The 24,117-nt window shown below is 32.7% G+C and overlaps 1 long non-coding RNA gene across 1 annotated transcript; it reads right to left on the bottom strand.

The window, feature by feature from the left end:
• Positions 1-1,085: 1,085 nt before the first annotated feature.
• Positions 1,086-8,492, bottom strand: LOC114254257. Its single transcript, XR_003625630.2, has 2 exons — positions 7,198-8,492; positions 1,086-7,049 (listed from the first exon to the last, which is right to left on the bottom strand). It is a non-coding gene; the product is annotated as an uncharacterized LOC114254257 (long non-coding RNA).
• Positions 8,493-24,117: the final 15,625 nt, after the last annotated feature.

Genomic DNA, 24,117 nt, shown 5'->3' with positions numbered 1-24,117 from the left:
GCTATATGCGTTTTTTCTGGAAACGCTGATTTTTGAAGTGACCAATCAGCTTCTTGCTTTCCCATCGTTTTTGCCCCTTCCCACGGCCAACGGCTCGGCGATCAGTTAATTGTGTCGCGAAGACGCGAGAGTATCGGAAGTGTTGAATCGATCAACTTGAAGGCGATCACTTCGTATCGTGTTTTGGATAGATGATTACGAAAAATATCGTATGTGAAATTATCTTTGATATCTTGAATCTGTCGCGTTCGGTGTTCAGTCTTTCAGTTCGCAGCGACCGTTGCTCGTCCGCGCGCGCGCGAAGGTGATTCCGCGCGTTCTTCGTTTCGTCGCATTTCGTCGATATGTTGAGATCTCAAAAACGAAGTTGGAGCCTCGCGCGCGTTTACATCGCGGTCAGTGTCTTTTCTCGGAAAGTGTATTCATCCCAAGATCGGAGTTCCATGGATTTCGCGTCATTTTATCCTTTATTTTATGTTTTCGTAAGTGAATATCGCGTGCAAACCATCCATACTAAGACAGCTAGTTAATCTAATCGAACAGTGGGCGATCGCTCCGTATGCTCTTTCATTCGCGCGATCGTTTATAAAATTCGATATAGGTATTTAACCCAATTATCCGGTTGTTTGCATATGACGATTAGGTCGCGGCGAATAGTGCGACTGCGGGTACAGTGCAAGGACACATGCTTACAGCAGAAGGAACGGAAAGGGAAGCAGAAAGGGACGGCCAAACGAGGCAATGGCCAAATGGCGACGCATCGGTCGGTAAGTGACTTGTTGCACTTCACTTATCGTCAGGGTTCAATGATGGTAAATCGATCATGTATAGATAATACAGAGAGTGTGTTTACTATCGGAAATATCTGCAATTTTTAAGGAATTTATTTTATCCTTGAAAATCGTGCACAATTCGATTAATTCCCTTTCGAATTTTCTACTTCTTGTGAACTCCTTCAGATCTCTGCATTCCAGAGATCATATAATTTTATAATATTATAAAAATATGGAGACGAAAAGTTGAAAAATTTTTCCAAGTCTCATGAGATTTATCAAATGGCTAGAAATTAAAACACGATTTCTTCCAATGTTACAGAATTTATTTATCAAGATGGTTCTTATAAATATAGCAGCATACGAAAAAATGGAGAAGTTATTTTTGTTCGCATAAAAATCAAATATAATGTCGATTATCAAGTTTAAACAAAAATTCGTAAATAATGCTCATTTGCTGTATTGTGTTTATATCTTTATATTATTTATTATATCTTAATTTCTTTTTTTCTCTAAATGTTTTACACAAATGCTCATGCATGATAATGGTAGATTACTGTCTGCCAATTTACGCAGATAATCGACATTTTACTCTAATTCAATCTAATGCGCCACGATAATGATTTCGGAACGATACATTTCAGAATTAACAGATGTGTGTGTGCGTGCGCGTGCGCGCATGTTCCAATATTTCAATTATATGTATTACATGGCATATTTTGATATTTTATGACAGTTTATAATATAGAATACGTTTCACACATGATTCTATTATAACGCACACGCAAATACAATGTTTTGTAATGATAAGTATTAAATAAATAGATGTATAAATACGACAAATGGTGAATTAAATAGATTAAATATTATATAATTATACACATAAATTATCGCAATAAGAGATATAAGGGAATATTAAATACGTGGAGTAAATAAGTGATTAAATGCATCATATACGGCATACTTAGACTCTACGAAAATTATCAAACCACATTGAAAGCAATAAATATTTCACGCGACAAACTCCTCACGCTAGAAAGATGTTTAATATAGATAATATAAATATATATCGCGATATATTTGTTACACATTTTACATGTATTGGTCTTTGAAATAATAAATAATAAATAAAGATAAAAATTAATCATTTGTTTTCCATTATATTTATCTTATAAAATATTAATAATTAAATTCTCATTACATAATTCGATATTACACATCGATTTGTGTAATGAGATACAAGACTGTAATGTACGTGTGTAATAAATAATACAAGACTTATACTGTAGCTACTTAATTTTTCTTATCGAAAAGATATTTACAAATTAAATTTTACGCATTGTTACAGGCTATTACAATTACTATTTCCATAGACTGAGATCGTGTGCTCTACTACGTAAGCCAAGAGAAGACGACTCGAGATCGTGAGTAAATAAATTATAGTTACCAAATCAGTGCATTTTAATCAAACGTAATTATGTAATAAAAAATTAACTTTTAAATCAGATTATCTCTTTAGCAAGGATTACAAGATATTTGTAGACTTAGATATTAGATAATCAATTAATTTTTCTTTTTTTATGCTTGTCATATGAAAATATGAATATTGAACATAGAGTTTTAAATTAAATATATTATATATTTATACATGTTTAACGTCATCATTATTTAATGTCATAAAAATATTTGACAATTGCTACGGTTTATTTACCATTACAAAAGACTTTGAAGCATTCGTAGCATTAAATAGATCAACGTCAACCATAAAAAATGTTAAAATATTTTGATTTAATATAAACATTTCAAAAGGTGAGTTATAAATTGATTCAATATTACATAATTACGTAATATTATCTGGTGAATATTTCTGCATGTGATTTTTCGAGATCTGCCAAGTCCTCTCTTGGTGAAACATTTCGAGTTAGTCGTCCATGAGCTTTTTGACTAGATACCACTCGTAAATAATTACGTATATTAGCCAAAAATATAAAATCAATGACAATTTGAGTCAATTTCATTTAAACATACTATTTATCTTTCGAAAAATAATTCTTATATTACTTATATTTCATTGTTTACGAATTAAGCAAATGGGATAAATTGTATTTCTTGTTACGTTAAAAACAAAAATTCTTTATTAAAATTAGATTCAATTAATTTTTTCATTTTTTATATATTTTTGGCTAAGATTTAATTAATGTTTTCGGTTTATGATTATAATGATTGCTTTGTACATTAAGCGCCAACAATAAAATTAATTTGTACTAATTGAAATTTATATTAAACACAATTAACTTATAAAATAGAATTAAAAGGAATACTTATAATTTTACATCGTTGTTTATATTGATATGCTGACTAGTGAGATTAATGTTAATTCTTACGTATGGTTCGTTTATGCAAACTTAAATCAAATTTTCCACAAAGTTGGCCACTACATTAATTCCAATCTGCTACGCGATAGAAATGAAATTTGTAAATACTAAACAAATTAGATTAAATTTGTTTAGTTTTCAAATACTTTATAAAGGTATGATCTAAATTAAATATATTTTTTATGATTTCTGCGTCAAATCATAAAGATGATACAATTTGAACTTTTTGACTAAAATACGTAAAAAAATATTAACATGATGAATTATTAAAATAATATATTATTGTGAAATATAAAAATAAACACAGCCAATTTAATACTTGAAAAGGATAATTAATCGGATTTGATAAATGCCCAAACTTATAGGATAAAAACAGGAACTTAATATTAAATTAATCTTACAATTTTCTATTGAATCATTTTATATCTCCTTTTTGGTCTTCGATAATAAATCTTTGGACAAATTTTTAGTAATAATGATAATAATATGGGATAATACTGTGATGATATCATGTTGATAAATGTTTGGCGAATTTTTGGTAAATATGTATTTGGTGAATTTTTGATAAAGTTTTTATGAATCTTTGGTAAATAAATCTTTGGTAAATCTTTAGAGAATCTTTAATGAATCTTCAGCAAATCTTTGGATAAATCTTTGGTGAACAATTAATGCATTTTTGACAAGTTTTTAGTAAATTCTTAATAAATTTTTGGTAAAGGTTTGCTAAATCTTTAATGAATTTTTGATAAATCTGTGAATTATTTATAGATCTTTATATTTTTGACTTGTAACTTTAACAAATTTTTAAAATTATTTGCTATTCATTAATCTTTAATGAATGTGTAGTAAATTTTTGATAAATCTTTTTTTGCAAATGGATTAAAATATAAAAGCTTTTTAAAGCAAAGTGACACAAGATATTTTCTTACTCAGATAGTATGTGTAAAGGAACATGATGAAACAAATAACCATTTCATCAATGATATCATCACAATATTATCTCATGTTATTATCATTATTGCAAAAAATTTCCAAAGATTTATCAAAGATTCATGAAACATTCATCAAAGATTTGCAAAAATTTAGCAATGAGAGATTTTGATTAATTTTAATTTTAATCTTAAAAATTAATGATTTTTTATAAAATAATATATTTAGAATAAAGTTTGAAAATTTTATATTATTTGAGAGAAAGGTGTAAAATTTTTCAAATAAATATTTAAACAAAAAATTCTATTTTTTAAAAGTTATAAAAAACAAGGAAATGTGAAATGATTCCTTTTTTCCTAACGTACTTTATCCTAACAGTACACAAGTGCTGCCTCTTTTCTACATGGGTAGCTGCCATTGAGGACATCTTGTTTTTGCGTGTAAATTAAGTATAAAAGAGTTAAATAATGTAAACAGGCACTTTATATAAAATTCACAAGCTTGTCCTTCTTTATTACCTACATTATACTAATTAAGCCTTCTCTTTATTAAAAAGAGCAAGTAATAATTTATTGCTCCTCAATTATTAATGTCTACAATTCAAGGATCAATTTTAAATGATCACAATACTGGCACGTTTCCCAAAATATGTTACAATTTATAAATTAATTTATCATTAAATTAAATCTACATGTTTATTATTTCATTTTTAAGTAAGATTCTTATCAAAAGAAAAGTGCTTTATTATTAAGCATTAAACTTATATATATAATACCTGGTATTAACTAGACTATTTACACGCAAATTTATAGTATAATTAAATTAAGTACTGCTCTAGAAGAATTATATGTGTGCTTCCAAAGACTGAGAATTATAAGACAAAGATGGAAAATGGTTCGATCGTCTAAGGAAATGACTAGCATCATTCTTTGGTGTAAGTGTCATATGGCATAGCGTCCATGGACTAGCATCATTTTTTGGTATAATTTTAGTTTCTAAAAATTTTCTATGGCACCGCATCCACGGTCTTCGTGACGTAATATACAAACATATAAATGTAAGGATAATGTCGATAAGACGATTAACTGTTATGCCACGATAACGAACCGTGCGCTCTAAGATTTAAGAAAAGATTGCATTTATTAGTGGCCTGCATATCATGCATCAAATATTAAATTAACTACATCAATGGACTAAGTGATTGAATAGAAATGACTTGGAATACAACTATAAATATATTAAGTATGACTAGAATTGCAAGACTTTAGATAATAGTAAACCAATTAAATTTTTATGTGCTTTAGTCAATTTTACCTAATATTAATACTAATCTAGTATAAAATAATGTATACATTGTAAGGAGATCATATGAAAACTGATTATTCTTGAATTTAAAAGAATATATTACTCAGCGAGCTATTTAAGGAATTTAAAGAAAGATTTGTACTTTTTTAATCAATTTTTTTTCAAACGCGATTTTTTGCCGCGACTGAGTTTATATCTAGGCTTAGAGATTAATTCTATTTTAAAATTAGATTTTATAATATTAGTGCTGTACCACAATACGAACTAAATAAATAATTTTTATAATCGAATAATGATAGTTTTACAATTAATACGACGAAACTAAAAAATGAATTGACTAGATTTTGCGACAACTAATATTGCTATATGTATCTTTATTAGATGGGGATTAGGTAAATATTTGAAATTCTTGACTAGATTGATAGTTTTATATTAAAGATATGTTATGTATTAGAAATACGTTTGATTAGAAGTCGAAAATTTCTATTAACATCGAAGTTTTGACTAGATTATAGACTACAAATAGTTTTTTCATTAGATCCTATTACGATCCTATCTTACATATGACAAATTATACGACTAGAAATTAAATTTGATTTTGCAGTATGTACTAGCATTTTGAAACTTACTGAAGATTAATTTATAGATTAATTTATTTATTTCTAATATAGAATTAATCTCACTATTGTCGGCCTAAACTAAATTATATTTAAATTATAGTTTTTAAATTATGCAAACGCTCGGTTGAGAAAATTTTCATTGCTTACATTTAATCAATTTTTTTTTAATGAGAATCAACAACTGTCTAAGAATTCGAATGAAAGAATCACATTTTTAAACAATATAATTTTACTGTTTGGAAAGTAAAATCCGCAGAATAAAATTTACCTTGCTTTTAACTCACAATAATGGACTCATGTGTAAAAAAGACTAATCAAGCTGGAAAAAAGGGCCAGACAGAGCCTGAATGTGCCATATTATTGAAAATGTTAACAAAGCTGATTATTCAACATACCAACATTTCATAAGGAATTAGAACTTCTTTAAAAGACATAATTAAAAATTGAAATTTTGATACGTCAAAAGAAAGTAAGAAACAACGTTAAAAGTTTGCTGCTTTTAAACAAATAGCAAAATTTAAATCTGTTGTTTCAATTAAAATCAAAGTTAAAAATTTTGCAATTTATTATTGTTAAATTTATATTTATTTATATTTTATATTTATATTTATTGTTTGTAAATTTTGATTTATTTGGAATTTATTATCAGTTTTGTTATTATTTTATCAAAGAACCACATACCCAACCTCAAGCTGAACCTTGTTTTTTTTGTCTGGATTGAATTAGTCTTTTTTACTTTTTCTATACTGCTAACAACTTATATATAAAAATTTGCACACAAAATTTAATATTGCAATACATATATTACTTACATTACGCAATTAAAATTGCATTTTTGTGAGTAAAATTGCTCTTTTGGATGTTAGAATGAATTATGATGTAAATACACTGTTGATATTGACTCAAAAGATTGCATTTAGTTGGGATTCCACATCTTCTTCACACATGGTCCTTAAAGATGAATTTATTAATAGCGCCTGATTCCTGGATCCAGTTTGTGATACCTGATAAACACTAATTTTCTAGTAGTTTAATCAGTGTTGCACCTACATCAAAATTTATTCAGAAATAACATTTTATGTCTGTGATAAATAATATTACCAAACAATAATACATATATTTGAAATTATTATTCGTTACTTGCGAATATATTTAATTCAAAGTTACTTTATCGTGAAAATTAATGAAACTTACCCAAAAATTTTCCCTGAAACGAGTTTAGATCCGATCATCAATCCATAGTAGGGATGTTGAAAATTATAATAGGTATACATTCAGTACAAGAAATGTCTTTAAATCGAATTCTTGTTGCCATGCCAAGTCTTTCTTCCTGATATTAATTAATAACGTCAGTCCAGATGCTTTTTGAAAAGAAATCTTTCTTCGTTTGGCGTAATTAAATAAAGCAGATGAAGAACTATACACCGTTGTTATCTGTGATAATTTTTGAGACTGTTTAATATGGAAGTATGCTGGAAATTCGAATAAAAATTTTCCATCACCGCAAAATGCGGTTATTCTACACCGAGCGTGTTGTTCGAATACTGCTTGTACTTTGAACATCAGTACTCTACATCCTCCCTCTCTCTCTCTTTCCTTTTTCCATTTCCATTTTATATCGATACGCGCTTAAATTAGGACTTGTATTTGCACATGCTCACTCTCAGGTTTCTGTTTTCGTATATTAATATATGAGAAAGGGAGAACGAGGTCAAGAATGAGATTGGCAACCAAAGAGTACGTTTCGACTATATCTCGATGTCTCGATGTTGATGTTTATATAAATCTGTATTAACTGGATGTATCTGGGCTCAAGATTTTCACGATGTTTACGTGCCAATGTTGGACTTGCGTACTTACTATGGTTGCCATAATCGTCCTCCGTCCTCCCTCGTTGTTTCGAATCCAGTATTTCGCCGAAGACGGATGATCCTTCCGTGGGTATCCCCATCGTCTACGAGGATGCTCTCTCGGTCAGCTCGGATGCTATGTCGCATCTCTATAAACGATTGTCCACTATATCTCGGATCTGCGATCCTCGGCGAGTCTTTCTGTCGAGAAATGGTTGCGGCCGAGTGAGAGATTTCAATCTGGCGCAAGGCTGGTTCGAGAGCGCCGGGCGGAAGGTCACGCGACCCTCGGAGGTCCGAGTCATGCTTGCCATCGAACAGGCGAGTGTACTGCGAGAAACAAGGTGAAAAAGCGAACGACGAAGCAAAAGAGAAGGAGAGAACCCTCCGAGGGTCACGCAAGCGCACAGTCGCTCGTCCGGTCGCAAACTAACCGTAGGCCTGCGCATGTTGGGCTTTATGTTACCACTCGGTCACCCGTTCCCTACCTGGACCACGTTTGTACCCCACTCTTTCTGGGGGGTGCTCTCTCCATGACGCGTGTATGTACCGCCACCTCGACGCTAACTCAACAAGCTAGCTAGTCCCCCTCCACGGCGGTGCTCCCCCCTCCCCCTGACGCCTCCCACATAGTTAGGGAACCGAGGTTTCGTGGGGGAGAGAGAGAGAGAGAAAGAGAGCATCCCCACGTCTCCGAGTTGAACATCCCCCACCTACTTTATTCTCGTCGAAAACGCAGATCCAACGCTTCTCTCCGACACATCGCCAACATCCTATCGCCGTACCCCACTATGCCGCTTCGTTGAACCCCCACTACATACAGAGGCGCGTCCTGTGGTTTGTGCAACGTCGAACGGATAGACAAACCTCCGGTATCACGCTATTGGTGGTCGCGAGATAAAGCTGCTTTTAGCTGCTTCTCCCACCGTCTTTCTCTCCCTTTTCCTCTCATCGACACCGTTTGCTGATAAGGGGGAGGGGGTAAATGATGTGCATCCCCTCCCACTCTCAAAAACAATCAGGGCACAGATTCGAATTCGAATTCTTCATTTTTCTACGGCGGCCGTTTTGATGGTTGACCAATTAATTTTCTCCCAATGGTCAATGTGGATACCGTATTTAGGTGATCTTTGCAGTACTGTTACTAACTGCCACCCCCGCGATAAACGAGTAGCGTTATGCTCTATTCGCGCACTTGTTATCGCTCATTCGTTTCACTTCTCGTCCGTTATAATACCAAGGTTCATGATTTTCTTAATTTGGTCGCAGATGACATGTACCTAACAAAATAATCTGATTGAAATTGTTAGTGAGTGTTCTTTCGAACTAGACAAAGTTGTTCGAGGAATATTACGTGTAAAGTATATTGGTAGTTGCTAATATAAAAAATAAAGGAAAAGAAAGCACTTTGCGAGGCAGAAACAACGACAGCTGCCTTGCAAATAGGTGCATATAATAACAGCCTCGGCGCAAATTGTTCGACACGCGAGGACGATGTGGGAGTGGCAGGATTACGCAGGAAATGCGTTTGCGGTGTCTCACCGGGGTTTTGAGGGTAATTTTCGTACTTCTCTTTCTCTCTCTCTCTCTCTCTCTCCCTCCCTCCCTCTCTCTCTCTCTCTCTCTCTCTCTCTCTCTCTCTCTCTCTCTCTCTCTCTCTCAATTACATCGTCGGAGAATTTCCGCGAGACCATATGTCACGTATCCGTTCGTGAGAGAATTTAGATACGGTACCAGTTTTTCGCAATAGCCTCTCTAGTAGCCCGTTCGAGAAGTAATGCGCGATGATATACTTTATTTCATAAAATAATATAAATATATGTATATAAATTTATAGAATTTATTACTTCAAGCATATTACATTGCCAAGCATGGAAATATATAAATTTATAAGGAAATATGCAAGTGAATAGTTTTATTTTAATATTTTATTGAATATAATACCGTTTAATTCCGGGATGGCGAAGAGCGTGCGTCATAATGAACAAAAGTGCCGTTTGGCGTACTCGAGGGATAGTTTATAACGCTCCCGCGAAGGAAAAGTGATTTACTTCGGGGGTATAATGAGCGAGGGGTGGGACGCGGGTGTGAGGAGATATGTGCGGCACGCGCCGTGATTTTGTAGCAAAGGGTGCGAAACGCTGTTCGATCTGGCACGCTGCGGTAAGGGCCGCAAAGCCCTCGTGAATTCACGGACCGTCGGGCACGTCGAGGTATGAGACATAAGGCATGTTGTTTGCTGCCGCGGGGTGCATGTGCGTAGATTTATGTCCACTGCACTTTCCCCACGCGATCGCGACACTTAGAAGGACAAAAAGATACTTGTTTCACTCATTTACCTCGCGGAGTATCCGACGATATAATCATCATTTAATTTATTGTTTTTAATTTATATGTATAAGATATATATATATATATACGAGCAAAATATATAGCTCATGTAAATTACGCGTAAATACATAACATGAATTCATCAAACTGCCAAAAATGATTATTTTTATTAAACATTTTGAGTATAACACAATTTTCATGTAATATTTCTAACAAAAATAAAATCTACAGCTTTTATGTGCATTATAATTTTGTGCGCACATATTTTATACAGGATGAGGAACTTAACTTGTACTTTGTAAATTGTATGTATAAAAAAATTATTTTATATAGAAAAGTTGTACGATTCCAAAGATGTCGTTACAAAGTGTATTTTTTTGCAAGTAAAGGTGTTTCGGAGATTTTAAGGCAAATTTTGTTTTAAAATGGGGTGTTATATTTTTTATGACATAATTAAAAAGAATGTTTAATTTTGTTTAAAAATATCATACTATTTATTGGCTTAAATACCTAATAAGGAGATATTCAAGAAAACAAGAAGTAACAAGGAATTAGAAATTCAATATTTCCAATAAGATGAATAAGTCAGCAGTATTTACTAATGTTTATCAAGTAAGCTTCTAGCGATTATAATTTCATATTATTCAGAGAAGAATGAGAAGTTATATTCAATATGTTTTACGCACAATTGAATATGATTGTTAATATAAGGATATAGAATTTCTCGCTTTTATTCTGCAAAGCAATTATCGTGCACTAAATTGCCGGTCATATTTATCGTGACGCATCATACGAAATACAGTGGCATACTATAGGGGCACGATTGAAAGTTTATTGTCACCCTCTAGGAGTGAAGGGTGTGCGTTCCCTGCGAGATATCAATGGTGTTCCGCAGAGGGACGAGTGAATTCGATGCGGAATAAGGGAATTCTATAATTCGTAAGCCATGGTCATGGCACGCGTCGAGATCTATGAGTACGCCTGTTCTGTCTCGCAGCACGGAGAAAGATATCTAACCCTCCGCGCGATAAATGGACCGTTCTTTGATTCGATAGCCGTAATAAAATTCATGGCCAGCTCGGAATTTTGCGGAACGGAGCGATACACACAGTTACCTCGGATGTTTCTATCGTCAGGGAAGTGCCTCGTCGATGAAGTGCTAATAGCCGCGGTACTAGAATTGGATCGTAAACGATATCGCATAGAGACTGGAGAGTCTTTTCCTCTCCTCTCCTCTCCTCTCCTCTTCTCTCCTCTTCTCTCCTGTCCTTTTCTCTTTTCTTTTCTACTCTCTGCTCGGATGCTAAATTGCTCGTTTAACTTCAAAGAGACAATACAGAATAACTCTGTTTAATTTAATACAACTCGCGAAAACGGTTATTATTTGTCTGTTTGAAATTACCTGCGCCCGCGTTTTGCGCTTTTATTACAACGTAATATATCAAATCTATGAAAATATTTTTATTTATAAATTTTTCTTTTCAATTTTCTCATTGACAGACACAATAATAATGTAAAATAACGTAATATAATAGCAATTTATAATAATGACAATAATGTATCTCGGTGTTGAAATTGTTGATTACACTAGCGGATCCTAACATCGATAATGGGCGGGGAGAGGAGGGGGGGTTAATAAAATTTATTGCTGAACATCGTATATCGGACGTCGAACAGTTTGAACACAGTGAATTCAATAAGTATAAGAATTTAATCCACGGACGTTTGCGTTAATTGGCCTGCATTATTTTATCTAAATTTTTTAAACGAATCTAGTGAGACTGATTTTTTTAATTTGGAAAAGGGGGATTAACCCGAAAACCTCTCTCTAGAATCTGTCAGTAGTTGATTATAAGGAAAAGATAGCATTCATAAGATAAATACTTGACTTACTTTACTGATATTTGCACCTGTGTCTTCTCATTCCTGCATCGTCATTCATCAGCGAGTTTCGATTTGTCTGGTTCGTGTGACATCGAAATATGCGGGCTTAACATTGGCATTCACGGTCGATTTGTATATCCAAGGTTCCGCAATGCCGAACCCCTATTCGGCCCAAGGCTGCCATAATTATCATCGGCTCATCAACCTTTTTACTCAAACTTTTGGAATTTGTTAACGGACATATTCTTGCTAAACATCCGATAATCTCGAATAATCTCCTTTATTTGAAGTAATATTCTGATCAAGCGCGACGTTAGGACTTTACGTACACTGAAAAAAAAAGTAATATATTCAATAAGATATGTTATTGCGGGCTGCCAATTACAGATATACTCAATACAATAAAATATATGCTATTGCAGTATCAACATTGTACTTGCATTAATTAGCAAATATTATTGTATTGAATATTTTATATAGTTGGCAGCCCGCAATCACATATGTTATTGACTATAATTACATTTTTATTCTGTGTATCAAAATTAGAATTGAATTATTAAATTATTAGAATTAATTAGAACAGATATTACAAATACACAATTGCATGTAAGGGCAGTTGAAACTGCAATTTCGAAGTATCACATGCAATCAAAATTGAAGATGAGAGAAGCCGGAGCTGCTTCTTGTAGCTGCACACGTGTATAGACTTTGGCCAATTTAGGCTAGTGTGGCTTTGATAAATGAGGCCATTACGTGGCTAGACCTATAATTAACCTATGTTTCGGATAAATGCATTCTCATAATATTCGAGGCATATGTCATTGGACATCCTGTAATTTCTAGCCTCATGAAGATTAATATCATTTGTTTTTTGACAAGAAAAAAAATTGATATATCAACAAACTATGGCTGCGTTCCGGTATTCACTGCCAGTACTGAAAATCTATTTTCAGTTTACGTCACATACACTGTAGAATTTCACTACTGGCAGTGAATATCGGAACGCAGCTTATTTATTAATATATACTGTTAGCAATAAATAAGATAGAGAAATTTTCAATAAGCAGATTTATCGATTGCTTTTCTATAATTTAAATCTTATCCGAGAATTTTTTAAATTATTAATTTATTAATAATGTAAGGATGAATACAATAGAAAAATGTCATGTATCGACATATATTAATCAAATCTGATCTTTTATATGTTTTTTGTTATTGACAAAATTTTAGTTTAATTTGGAATGTAAAAACGTAATATAAGTAATGTAATATGAATTAAAATAATAATATAGCATTGGGCTATTGGACAAAGAATTTTGTGAGTCTACCGAATCCTACCGATGTATCGAACTCTTCACAGCTGCGAGACGGTTGCGTGCTCCCGTTCGTAACTTAATCCCTCGAAACGAATATCCATGATACAGTTTAATTAGTTAAGTATGCCTGCGGCGGGACAGCATTACACCGCACTTTATCGCGCGCTATGGGGCGATATTCTTGTCCTCAAGACAAACAGCCGGTCTCTCGAAAGGGTGCCTCGCATCGCACAAAATCTCTAGTCACGCTACGAAATGAAATAAACGTTATTGATACGGGCGCTTTAGCTTAGGTTGAGGAAGAGGGCGGCACGACAAGGGGTGTCTACCACCACGCTCCGGTAAGACGTCAAGAACAGATTGAACAAGACAGAGAGAGACACACACGAAAAATTCTTACAGATCGAAGAATGGAGAAAGAATTAGGTAACGCATTGTCATTTTCTATTTGCTTGCTCGTTCATATAAACGATTCCGTCAAGGAAAGAGCGTTACAACGTCGATTGAGCGTATAATTTTACAATCAATACGGAAAGATAGAAATAAGAAAATAACAATGGAAAAGTATAGAAACAAACAAGTATATTTCACTGAATATATAGGCATATTTATTTTTTATACTATTTTTCTGACATGTAAAATTCCAATATATAATTAGCAAAGAAATCGAGATTTATCAAATTTGCGACTTAATTTACGATTACATTTGTAATATTATGTAACTAGCTGTCCACTTTGTGATGTCACGCAATGCTAGTCATTCGGACATCTGTTTCCTGGCTTCCACGTGTCAATGAACTAAAAAAGATAATTGCGTCCGAAGTCGACCGTTAGGATTCTTTAATCGAAACCCATAAATCCAATGCGTTGGGATCTTTACTCGCGAGCCAAATGGCTTGTCGCCGCGTCGTAATCGCGACGGTTATTGGAATTGTTCCTCAGGAATTCGATAAATTATTGCGGCCGTAGAACGAACGCGATACGGCGATCGAAATTGAATCGACTGCCAGGAGCTTAAATGCGAAGCTATCCCACCGACATCGGTGTTATCCCCCTTCGAATGATGAATCGGACGACGCTCGATTCTCATCGCCTGACGTCTCAATTTCCGTAGCTTACTACGCGGAAGTATGATTAACAGTTTAACAAAGCAAAGGAACAAAACTTGGCAATTTTAAAAATTTTTAATTATACAAAATACAGTTTGTAGTTACAAATCTGCCTTTACAATCTTTTACTTTACAATACGATACGAACAATCAGAAGTGTTTCTTATTAAGGACACATGTTGTAATAAAAGAAAATGCTTGTTAACTAAAATGGCGACCTTTCTGTCAATGAATGAAACTTGCAGGGTACCCTTTTTTTTTTATTAAATGTCAAAAATTTTTTGAACAGGTTTTTGAACAGGTGTTATTACAGTGCTTTAGATCCCCATTTTTGAAATAACATAAAATAGTTTTATACATATATATATTATTTCTTTTATACTTTTGCGTTTTTAGTCGGAACTGAGATTATTATTATCATGAAAAATAAAACGTTATACATTGAAAAAGAATTAAGCTGGTTGATTCACGATAAGCGATTGGCCTGGGTGAATTAACATTTGGTGTTATACTTCGCCGAATTATTTTTACTATAGTTATAACTTGGTAAAAATTAAATCAACAATTGAAAATCAATTATTAATTTTATATTTTGTTGTATTATTAGAATTCTTCGATTGATAGAAGTCTTCGACATGTACATTAACATGAAACGTGTCAAGTTTCGCGTATTACGCGTATGATTGTAAAAAGAAATAAATTTTGGAAAGATACCTATAGGATTAGTTTTTTTTTCATTAATAGAGCGATGTACTTACAAAAATATAACACTTTGCAATTTTCACAGAACGAATCGATTCCTTTGGAGCGTTGTTACGGTGGTTTCCAAAGTATATATGGACGCGTCGTAAATTAATTATCGGTAGTAACGTTCTCGGAAGCGCGTGCAATATTGTGCGCGAATATACCTCTTTCTCTCGGTGACTATTACAAAAATGATGTAGTATTAAAGCACGAAATTCCCATTTGCGAACATGGTTTAGCCATGTATCGGCTCCAATTTTCCTCGCAGCATCGCCGGCATTCGTTTTTCCTTCATTTTCCCTTCGTTTTCTCCACCCCACCGATGTGGCCCGTAGTCGCATAATGTTGCGCTGCAGAATCAAGACTCAAGACAATCGACTTGAATAATTGATAGGCCAACGTCGAGGCTCGCTTGGGAAACTTTCGTTACGCACGGTGCGACACAATGACAGTCTCCCCTGCTACAGAGTTATTTTTGCCTTGCTTCGCGTAGAAATTTCTTCGTTGCGTTTATTCGACGCTCTCTCGCGCGCACTTGTTACGCGTGGCCGTATATCGAGGATCAATATTTGCGGTCGGTTTCTCTCTTTCCTGTCTCTAATAAACACGAAGTGGGTGATTCTGACGTAGAATAGATTGTGTTCTCTCAATTGAAAATTCGACGGAACGCTATATAGTATGCTGATCAGTGCATGTTCAAGGGTGGAAATTGCAACAGGTGGGCCCTTCGGCGAGACCTCGCGACGATCGCTTTTGCTCACTACCCCATCGTTGCATAATGATGGGCGTCATAAAAAGCTCTGAATTGAATGATAAAGGGCTGGATAATAAACGGGAGGTTTAAAATTATTATCGCAAAAAAACTTGATGTTTCCAGCGCGAAAGAGGTTCAAAAATCTAAAGTATAATTTGGACATAAATTCTTTCATTTAAAATTAAGAAAATTGAGAAAAATATTTAATTTACATTTATATTTAGGAAAATAGAAAATCTCACATATAATATTAAAATTTGGTAAATATTTTATACAGCGGACGAAAAGAGGAAGATTTCTATACATATTACGTGTATACTAAACATGTACATGACTTTTTTACAACTTGTGCGAATAATTCAAAGCAAAATATTATATTAAATGTTTTTACAAATTATACGACAATAGTTACAATTATACAAAAGATATAATTATACGCAATAACTACTAAAAGATATTGTACAATGGTAAATACGTTACCGTGAATATTTTATTTAAGATACGTATAGGAACGACTGTGCTGCAATATTATTGTATTTATGCTTCCCGCGGTATTCTCTCTATCTGCGTTTTACAATATATTCTAATATCACGTTCGACGTATCCGTGTTCACCTGCACGGGAGTCGAAATAATTGCGATGTAAGAGCATACGCACGCGCCATATGTCGTTATTTCAATAAATGCCGTGGCAATACCATAAATACGGAGAGATACTATAATGGCACACCTTGGTGCCCCCCGCGTTGTTGCGGAAGGTATATCATTTTCCATGGGAACCCGTAAACGTTCGTCGATGGCGTATGACGCTTCCGTGGGAATTTTTCCAATGATACGTATCAGTCAAGTCCAGTGGCTCTATCGTTAGAAGCAGCTTGTAAAAGTTTCAAATGCAATATTAAAAAAAAAAATAGCTTACACATATATTTACCCTCCACTTGATAATTGTGTGTTGAGTTATTTTGTATTAAATTAATATTCAACGTTTCTTATAATTAGTGTTAAAACAACATAATTTATAAGTAAATGAACAAATATAAAACATAAAAATAATGTAATTTTATAATGTAATTTCAAGATGAGAAAATGTGCATAGGTTAATTTAATATTATATTATGAATATTAATTTTATTGAAAAAATATGCTTTTACAATTTGTTTTTAAACTGTTTCAAAATATTTTTATGTTAATTTTTTCCATAATATTTGTATTATTTTTTAATATAGAAATTGTATTTTTTCTAACATTTCCGTTAATTAAAATATAAATTTCTTGCCTAAAATTTCTTCTACATATCAGATCGCGACCGCATTTTCCTATTTTTTACAACGTGTACGTGGCGATACTTAGATTACGGCTCGGTCGCTCGCAAAATAGCGTGCAATCTACACGCTCTAATCGCTTGGCGAAAGTTTAAGACTTTAAGACATCGATCGATATCGTGTCGTTGGAAAGAAAAGACGGCGAGGAACGTAATAGGCAAAGGAGAAAAAAAGGAAAAAGGCGCAAAGGACAACAACGGCGATCCACGAAACGGATCAGCATTGCCGGCCAGCCATGAGCTGCAATTTTCTGGTAATCATTTATCCGCGACACAGTGTTACACTTTCACCCCTTTTTCTATCACGAATACGTAAGTCCGACCGGCGCACGTACCGTACTACGCGATTAAACGATCACAGATTAGGTAGCCGCATTTGGTATGTGGAACGCTGATTCACGATAGCATATCTTCTCGCCATAAAATATCCGTGCTTGATGAATTATTTTGTTACCTCTTTTCTGTATCCATTTACTTTATATGCTACTTATTTTCCGCTTGATAATACGCTGCGTTAAGTTTATAATTTCGTTAAACTTATATACAACAAATTTCATTACTTATATATACATATGTTATATATATTTATTTTATTTTTTTTACTAAAATTTTATTTTATTTTAAATTAAACAAAATTTTAATGATTCACTCTGCTACAAACAGATTTGTATTCGTGCCATTCTCGAAGGGCTCGGATATACGTAAACGTAATAATGCACGATAACAAGATGTGAAAAACCTTAGTGCCACGAAAGTTGATGTATCGTGCTAGAGCTTTAATCTCGTGTTTCAATCTAGCAGGCAACTCTGTTGATAAAGAGCTTTCATGAGCTAAATGAGCAACTTCGATGTTTCTTGTAGGCGACTTGCAATTAATAAAGAGCAAGCTTTGCCGCGATAACGATAAAACTTGTCGAAACAAAAAGCATTGTTTTGCGAGGACGTTTTATTTGCATAGCTTTCTGAAGACATATTAATGCACAAGGTGTCGTAGAATTAATTGCGGATTCTTTAACCGATTTTGAAGCAAAAACTCTATGTTAAGAATCTCTTATTAGAACATTACATATTAATGCTCCATATGAGGTGAAATCTATCAGTCTGATTTAATATTTATAATAAATTTAATAACACACATTATATTATTAATATGATTCTATTTTATTTTACGTATTAGAATATTTTAGAATATCTTTATGTGATGAATTGGACACAAATGTTACATACATATTATTGTTACACACACACACACACGCACGCACGCACGCACACAATATTACTTTATATATTACATGCATTTATAGAAAAGAAAAATTCCTAAAGTACGGCTTAATTTAATATTCCATTATATTGTTGGGTGAAGGGTAAAATTTCGATAATACGTAGAGACGCATCTCCATTGATCTTCTCTCATTCTTTTGTCGTTTCTTTTTCCCCGAGAGGTGACGTAACGCGTCGTATCAGAATCCCTCGTTCTCTGTACTCCTGATTTGCGATCTCTCGAGTCTCCATTGTTGCGAGGGGTACTTCTCTGTCTTGTATCTCTCTTATGTGACACTTGAGTGACAGGTCGCTAGGGTTTCGGTGACACTGGTAATGCCGGCCGGCCCCGCAATTGCTGAGATTAGGCTGTCGTCAATTACTTATTTCGATTACTATTCGCGTGTTACACATAGGAGTCGCTACAATCGACATCTACAGAACCGAACTTTGGCGATAAACGTCGTTCAAATATTACTTATAATTTCACGCAAAAATCGATATAAACTTTTACCAATTATGCAAAAAAAAATTTCTTAACACCTTAACTTTTTTAGCTAAAAAAAAGCATAATATTAGAAAAGTGTTACCATCGCTAATATAATTAGCTGATGATAATTATTTATTTTATTAGTCTTGTAGCTTTATCGATTAAATCTGGTAGAGAAATACAGTTTCTGGTCATATTAAACATAGGGATTTTCTAATAGATTTATTTCGAGTAGCCAAAAATATCGATTATTTTTAATTTTATATATCTAAAGTAAGAATTTCTTTTTTGTTGGGACATTATTAATTAATAAAAATACAATTTTGGTAATATTTATCAGATATTTATTTATTTATGCAAAAATGCATAATGTTTTTTAAATATTTTGGTAAGACATTATTGGCGAATGTCAGAATCTTGAATCTAGTTATAACGTTATATTTACTATAACAAACAAATTAAATAAATAAATTAAATAAAATTTCTACAATTGAAACACAAGATATAATATGCATTTTCTTTGTCGTCGCCTCTATACCCACAACCTGCTGACAGATTCATAGATATTGTAAGTGACAAATGTATGACGTATGAAAACAGATTTGTTTTATATAAACAACTACTTATTTTTTATTTGTTTTACTTTAATAATTAATTGCATTAATAATTAGGCTATAATATAGTATAAATCTGATCCTTGGAAATTATAAATAAATTAGAAAAAATATGACACATCTAATAATATCATAGAGGACTATAATAGAAGATTTATTTTGAACGTTTAACTTTTGTAGCGCTGACACAATATGCGAATTGGACATACGCGACTCTATCTTTGGAACGTGTTATCCTCGAGATCACCGAATCTTATAACTTAATTTGCGGTTTAATCTTCTCGCATGTCAAATTTAATGTGTATTACTCGTTATATTAATATCTGGAACAATGCAAATTTATTCTACGGTTAATAGGACGGAGCTGTTACTTTCCGAAAGCATGTATAATTCTGCGGAATTTAATCAGCGATAGCTATAGATGTTTAAATATCGATCATCTGGCACACATATTAATTTACACATATTGGATCGGGAAATATTTCGTATCGACCAAAGTAAATTTAAACCGATCTCTGCGTACTATGCAGTAATTAAAATGGTTGCATAATTAGTTATTTTATGGCGATTAATAACTATCTAATACATGTACAAAATATAAGCCCGTCTGAATAGAAGGAATATAATTATTATAATATAAAATGTTATTTATCTTGGCTCAATATTACGTTATGTAATACCGTGCGTAATATACAGATTGTATTGTATAAATTATCATAATTTATTGACTTATTCTTTCTGTCGTGTATATGATATGATAACAAATGGTAATTTTTTTATTAAAAATGATTTCGGAAATAGTATTGGATGCGAGAGTATATAATTAAATGATGTTTGACTTTAATGCGTATATACAGTAAAAAATATTTGTGTTAAAACCGATCATTATTAAAATTGTCTATTGAATTTTTAAGGATATGTGAAACGTGTTAAATTTAACACAATTTTTAATCATCTAGCCCTTACGTATTGAAAAGATGACTGACGTTAGATAGAAGCAGATTAGAATATTTGAATACGCATACGTTTATTTGAAATCAATTATTAATTTCACTTATCAGCATATTAATCTTCTATTACAATGAAAGTCAAGTCGCTTGTTCGGTCTGTTCTCTTATTATAAATATTAATTGATTTAACTAAATTATATATGTAATTTAATTAAAGTAATTAAAATATTAAATTTAGTAAAGTTAACAAATTGTTGTGAATTTAAAATGCGGATTGTTAGGCTTTGTTATCTGTTTAAAATCGATGTAAAGTGGTCTCTTTGTAATATTGCTTTACTATCAATTCCGATATAATTACCGCTCACCTCGCCGAGACTTTCAATTTCGGGTTTCAGATTAATGCAGGATAAAGACGGACAATGTGAGTTCTTACAAAGCAATCATCACGGAGAGCTTTCGTGCCAAACGACAGTATGCGCGCCACTTGTACGTAACGTAAGATCACTATCAGACCGCGCTCTCGCGCCGGTAATATTCATCGGGCCCTCTGTTTAATTGTACCTCTTGTGCACCGTGTCCCCGAGTCGTGGTTGCATTATTATGAGAACTAATCTCACGAATTGGCAACGACGATCATGCCGTTGCAAGTAAACATTGGAAAGAACTAACCGTAACGCGCAATGAACATGATTTCTCAAATTTCGCTTATTTAAACTACCTTTCTCTATTTTTCTCTCTCTCTCTCTCTCTCTCTCTCTCTCTCTCTCTCTCTCTATCTATCTATCTATCTATCTATCTATCTATCTATCTATCTTATGTACAAACATTGTAAAATAGATTTGATTTGGGGACAATAATAGCCATTAGAATAATAGAATAATAGAACATTAAACGGTTTTTGATTCTAAATTTTGTTTATCTCTAATACAGAGATCGCAATTGTGTTGCGAATATCAAATCACGGATTTTAATCTAAGATTATAAACATATACATATATATTTTTCTTTTTATATTTTCTTTTTTTATACTGATGTTATTATTAATTTCTTTTATTAACCTTTTTCTACAGGTTCTAATCAAACATTTTTTTCATTTTCAGAGTACATATTGGACAGCATTTCTGCGATTTTACGTCCACGTATCTTTTTCGTCGTTCGAAGTAAACATTTTGCCAAATTGAACGTCAAAGTAACGCGAAAGTATGTGTCCAGATAATTGAACCGTCTAAATTTCTGTTGACAGTGTGATTTCGTATCATATACTTTGGCGCATTGGTGATTGATTCGAATAATACAGCATTCGTTAAACATGGTTTAACATACATTAGCATACGTTTAGCATTATAATTGCGTTTGTACGGAAGTGTCAAAATCTTAAAAATCGGAGCTGAATCTTACCGCTCGCAAAGTGAACAACGAGAAGCTAGAATAAAATGGTTCGATCAACGAAGTATATGCATGGCCGTCGAAAATCGAAGATTCCAAGAAAGACGTCGCGGTACAATGTTGGGGTCGAGAGATACCGGATACGGTGAGTATTGTATATACAATATCATCCTTACAATATTTCCAACATGATTCAGCTAGTAATTTGTCGAAATCAATGCGATATCTCTTATAAGCAATATAAACCGAATATGTCTGTATAAGATATATATTACATTAGCTCATAAAATGTAATCAATCATACATGAAGATATGTTTTTCATGTGTACGTATATTTTTCCGTGTCTTATTTTTATTTTTACTACCTGCGAATAATATTAAACTGAATTTTTATTAGATTGTTGACTCTTTATTAGATTGTTTTATTCTAAAATTAATCGCAATAATTTTTAAATTTTACCATTATTTTTAATACTTGAAATATTTTCAAATTATATTCTTATATCACATAATTATTGGAATTTTAATACAGATAGAAATAGAGATATGATAATTTGTTTTTTGTTATACAATATAAGGTTATAATCTTAAAAATTATAATCTTAAAGAAAACTATCATGTCGCGGAATTAATCGCTACGTGTTATGTAGTTTTGTATGATGAAATGATTATTGTCCGAAAATTAACCAAATGGACCACGTTAATTATCACATTCAGAGCCGTTGTGTCTTTGTACGAAAATATAAACGAATAATATTGACCAATTTTTATTTAAGCGACAATATTTTATTGGTGCTGACAATGAGACAAACATCTCTCATTAGTTCTAGAATAATTTATAATATTCGCTTAGATATAATAATTAAATAATTCAGGAGACTAACTTGTTTGGCTAATTAGTTAAAGATTTCACGTTTTTAGCAATAGAAATCTGAATAAACGCATTATTTTATTTACTTTATTGTGAGCAATTTACGAATTTCTTAAAAAATTCTAAATTCTTTACTCAATTTGCTCAAGAAAATTCTTTCTGCCAAGAATACGCAAGATTACATAATTAATTGACTCTCAACAAAGCATAAGTAAATTTCCTTAAAATATCTGAATCTTTTTGTAATAAAAATTATGTCAGTTTTGTTATAATATTTTTCAAAAGTATAAAAGACTCAATTATTAATTATTTTAATAATCAAATATCGAATAACAAAGATAAATTTGAAATAATCCGATCTATTTTCTTTATGAAATAACTTACGTATCGCGACGTTTGCACGCGTACATGTCGATATATTCTCTCTCTCTTAGGGAAATGCAATACGGTGTGATGCACGTAAGCCACTTTATTCGCTTTTACGGCAAATTAGAGCCGACGTAAGAGAGCTCTCTTTGCCATCACTTATTCCCTTTGTAGCACCGTTATTCGGTGTCGTGGCGACATGTCGCCGCGAAACGCAACAGACACATGATAAAGAGCCGAAGAAGAAAGCCAAGGTTCTATCACCCTTTCTTGACCCTCGCAGGTTCATTGACACGGACCGTGACACTCATGAGGTGTGCAGAAGTGCACGTCTGTCGCAATTCGTACATATAGTTTTTTGCGCTAACAATTATATGTTGCTTTAATCGGCCTCGCTGAAGACCGTTACATAAAATTATTTATATGTAAGCCCCAGAATTTCCAAATTCAATTTTCATGGACTGTTTAATAAATTCGGCGATACCTATTTATTAAGTGTCTTAATAGTTAAGATTGAATTGATTAACTTGTCACAATAAATCAACATTAATTAAATAATAAAGTTAATATTATAATATATATAATATTAATTATAATATTATATATTATAATATTATATATTATATATTATAATGTTAACGAGAAATTGCAATGCTCGACTGCTTGTTTAAAAATGCGTTTTATGATATGTATAATGAAATATCATTGAGAAGATGCATGCTGAGAAACCTTTCTCGAAGAAATGATGCAAGATGTTGCGAAGCCGTAGAACTCTCGCCCAAATTAATTCCAGTGGCTATCTCTTTTTTTTTTGTTAAGTATCTCTTAATCGCGGGATCAGACATTTTGGGAAACCTACCCTCGAGAAG

Source organism: Monomorium pharaonis, chromosome 8 (assembly GCF_013373865.1).
Source record: "Monomorium pharaonis isolate MP-MQ-018 chromosome 8, ASM1337386v2, whole genome shotgun sequence".
Taxonomy (NCBI): domain Eukaryota; kingdom Metazoa; phylum Arthropoda; class Insecta; order Hymenoptera; family Formicidae; genus Monomorium; species Monomorium pharaonis.
This window is presented reverse-complemented; position numbering and strand designations above follow the sequence as displayed.